Genomic DNA, 4,615 nt, shown 5'->3' with positions numbered 1-4,615 from the left:
TTCTTTTGCTTTATCTTGCTTCTGGGGAAATATCTAGATAGGTCAAAGGAAGACCAGACAACTTAATAGAAAGGGCTCTGAGTTGAAAGTCTAGGCTCAGACCCAGGCCCCACCCACAGATGGCCTGTGGTTGATTTCATCACTGTCTGTGGGCCTCATCCTACCTGTGGAATGGTAGTGTGAATCTCTTTTGTGTCTTGAAGGACATTCTGAAAAGAAATGAGCTGGTTCTTTCCCATTGTTTTCTTCTCTCTTCCTGTCTTCTCACCTATCCCATCTTCTCCATGGGACTGTCAGATGCCCTTTAAAAACACTTCGTGTGAAAAATACCTAAAGTCCATGTCTTCAAGGAGCTCACTGTTCCCAGCAGGAAGAAAGCGAAGCGCATACTGACAAAAAAAGACTGAGAAGCATATGCTATACGGTCAACAAGAATAAAGTCCTGTGGTAGGACAGTGAGCCCCTGGCCCAGGATCCCACTAGAGGGAGACAGGAGTGGTGCCTGGAAGGTGCTGATTCAGGACTTGGGAGCCAGGTGTTAAAGGTGGGAGCACTGTACTCACCTTCAGGTCAGGCAGGAATGTGTGAAATGGCCAAGCACAAGACAAGGAGCAGAGAAGCACTTAGCTGATTGAACAAAGTCTTCCTGCAGGCAGGATCTAGCCCCTGGGCTGTGAGTTTGTGTGTAGGACCTAAACAGACACAGAGGGATGGGGAGGAGGAATGCCAGGAGCCTAGACTTCTCAGCCCGAAAGAACAGTGTGGTACACAGTGTGGATATGGAGGCTGGGTGCTTGGGAGGAGGGGTTGGGAGTGCTGAGCAACTCCCCACTCAGGTTAGCATTTGGCCTGTCCCTAAAGCAGTGAACCCCAGCTGAGAAGCACTCAGTCCTCCAGAGGCCTGGAACCCTATATACTTGGATTGTTTTTTTTATTATTGTTATTACTATCACCAGGTAACTGCACATGGCAGCAGGGCCTTTGTCAGGGTCTGCCTGAGCACAACCACGCCTGCATTCAGACAGGCCAGCCCGAGTCTGCCGAGCACCCTGGCTCCCACCCACGGGAAATGTCCAGGTGGCTGTGCTCTGCCCTGGAGGCACTGATGAATTCAGTCACTGACATTTAGCCCCTCCTACGCCTGCTCAGCTGCATGACTTTTAGTTCCTCATAACAATACACACGGCTAGAAAACTGTATTAGGTAAATATCTAGTCATCAGTCAGACTAAGGTGATAATTTGAACCAGACAAACCTCTGCTTCTGTAGAGTTGAGACACCTGAAAAGGTGACAACACCTCATCCTTCATTTGTATTGAAAACAACCTATGCTCCTGATATATCTAATTATGTTTCTCAGAAGATCTGGAAGAAGAAAAGCATAGTTAAATCTTAACTTATGTGTGTACAATTAAAAAATGTATATATCTCACATATTTTTAAATTTTCTTTCAGAAAAGACGAGCAGTGGAAATGCATCAGATTACAGTAAAACCTGAGGAATTTGATGACACATTAATTGAACACGCACTTCCACTTGAAGAATTGCCCTGTTTCACTTCTCATTTCAGCTGGGGCTGCACCCAGAAACTTACATTTCACAGTCATTAGTATTTCTGCTAAGCTAAAGGGTCAAGGGAGTTCAGTCTGTTTGCAGACCGTGCTGCCTCATTCAGTTATAGAGGCTGAGTCTACAGTAGCTGGATAGAAAGGGGTGGATTCGCTTAATCATCTGGAAGATTCCTGGGTGTCCTTGAATGTCTGTTTTATAAACCAAATATCCAGAGGGCTTCTGGAACTTTCACGTTTTATCTAAAAACTTTTTTGGAGCCAGTAGTGCTGAATCCTTGCTTAATGTGGGAAAGTCCCTTCCTTTCCCCGTTGACCCTGGGGCCTTTGGGCCACGTAAACTGCCACTGGTGTTTGTTCCGGGGAGAAACCCTGAGTGGGGGCTGGCAGTGGTCGCTCTAATTTGTTCTTTAAGGAGAGTAAGGATGAATGCTTGTTTTTGTTTAGGGTCTTGGCTTGCTTTCACTTGAAACAAGAAGCAAAGAGAAGAAAGGGAGAAGGAAACAGAATGAGGTCACAGGCAATAACTGGTACAAAGAATGGCTCCAAGGTCCCCTGGGGAATGGGCTTTCGTTTGTCAGCCTGGAGATGGAGGTCAGTGTGAAATCTAGAATACTCTTGTTGTCATAGGAAGAGCCTGTCTAGTGGGAAAGCTACAAAATCAAGTATGATCAGGGGTTCCAAACTCTTGTGTCCATAGAGACCAGGCTGGTGGTACTTTAAATAGGGTGGGAAGGGAGAGTCTAGCAAATGGGAGATTCTAGGCCCTGTCGCAAGGGGGCACTTGAATCAGCTCCAGCCAACTGTTATCTAGTGGGAATATGGGTCCAACGTTGCTAAATGTCATTGTTTTTCAAGAGAAGATGGACACCCAGATTTTTGTATTCAATCTTCTGATTTCTTAAAGTTTTATTATTATTATTATTTATGTATTAAAGCAACTCATTTAAAAATATTAAAATCTTATGAGGATTATTAAAGTATATTTGCAATCAGTATGTGGCCTTGCAATAAGTATGTGGCCACCAGTTTGCTATCTCTAGTTGAGATCTTTTTCTGGCTCAAGGCAGGATTGTTCTTTCCAGATCTTTTTAAGTCTGTGAGTCTCTCAAATAACAGAGGTTTGAGAACTATGTGTCCCACAGTATCCCGGTCTTGGAATGGGAATAGGAATAAAAGAGTATAAGGCAAAGTCCTTACTTTCAGTTTAAATTTCAGAGAAGCAAGATTAACGTACATTCCTTCCTTCCACAAATATCTATGAAGCACCTTCTATGAGCAATACTTTGTACTGGTAGATACAGCTCTTTGCTCTTTCAGATTATAAATTCTTTACAGGGGCTTCTAAGACAAATTAAGGTCATAATGGAAAATTAGAGGTGCATAAATTGCTACAAGGCAATAATATGGTGTAACATGCCAACATGGCAGAACAAGATTTATGGATTCAAGAGTAACTTCCTGAAAGATGGTTGCAGAAAAAATAACCTGAGCAATGGTATGGGGAAAAGAACCTGAGCAAAAGTGTGGAGAATGAGAAAGCCAGGTGTGCTTAGTTACCCTGGGAGGCTCATTTACTGGCGGGATGAGGATAGTGAGGAGGTTATTGCAAGAGAGAAAATGAGCAATGAGGAGGCTTTCACCATGGCAGCAAGAACATGATGGGAGGGGACAGTGTGAGAGACTGTGAGACAACATATTAGTGGAATAAATAGTGCCTTGAAATGAGGTGAATATGGGGGACAGGGCAAGTCAATAGTCAGAAAATGTCATTTAACTTTGAGTTGAAATGAGTATTTGGAAAATATGATACATTCATAAAGAATTCATTCCCAGAAACACACACACACACACACACGCATGCACACGCGCGATGTTTTGGCAAGGAGATAGACAATGACTTTTTGACAATGAGATTCAGATACCAGAGAGACAGCTAGGTGGAGAAGTCCTAAATATTGAGAAAAAAATATTACTCTAAAGCTTATGAGACAGGTTGGAGCTAGAGATAAACATTATGGAATCTTTATCAAGATGATGAAGTTTGAGGGTAGATAAGACTGTTAAGGAGACAGTGGTAGGGAAGATAACTCAGCTGAAGGAAAACTTTGGGAGCATTGCACTGAGGATGTCAGATAAAGATTCTCTTGCATATAGAGCATAAGAAGAAGAGCCAGAAAGGAAGATGCAGGAAAAGCCCCAAGTGCAGCTGAAGCCAAAGACAATGGACCCAAGAGAATCTGATAATAAATGAATCATCAAGAAATCTTCAACGAGCAGTTTCAGTCAGATGAGAGTAGAGAGAAAAGTCAGGATGCAAAAATGTTTAAGAGCAAATGCGTGATGAAGAATTAGTGATAAGCCATGAAGGAAACTCTTTCTCTCATTTGGGCAGCAAAAGAGGGAGCTCAACTGAAACAGCACTGATGAACACAGATATCAGTGACTGGTGACCTTCTGAAATGCTACTTGAAGATGTGGTTTCCCTTATGTCCTTACACTAGGCCTTTCCCCGACGCAGGCAGCTCAGGCTTGCAGTATGTACTGTCAAGGAAGGGGTGCTGCAACAGACAAAGTTTCTCAGAATACCATCGATAACTTTGGAGGAATACGAGGCTCCCCCGTCTTGTGACTAGGTGAAAAGCCTGCTGTTTGAGGAAGGAGGAGAGTCAAAGGGGAAGCGTGGGGTGCTTTAACATTGTGTCTCCTGAGAAAATGGCCCCACTCCCCGTAGCTTTGTGATGTTTAAGTTTATGTGTCAACTTGGCTAGGCTGTGGTCCCCAGTTGTTTTTGTCAAACACTAGTCTAAGGCGTTGCTTAGAAGGTATTTTTAAAGATGTGATTAACATTTATAATCAGTAGACTTTAAGTAAAGCTGATTATTCTCCATAATGTGAGTGGACCTCATGTAATCAGCTGAAGGCCTTAAGAGCAAAGACCGAGTTTCCCAAAGAGAAAGGAATTCTGCCTCCAGGCTGCAACACAGAAACCCTTCCTAACTTTCCAGACTTCAGACTCAAGACTGCAAGGTCAACTGTTACCTGA

This window comes from Pteropus medius, unplaced genomic scaffold, assembly GCF_902729225.1.
Source record: "Pteropus medius unplaced genomic scaffold, Ma_sr-lr_union100, whole genome shotgun sequence".
In the NCBI taxonomy this organism is placed as follows: Eukaryota; Metazoa; Chordata; class Mammalia; order Chiroptera; family Pteropodidae; genus Pteropus; species Pteropus medius.
Note: the sequence above shows the minus strand (reverse complement) of the source record.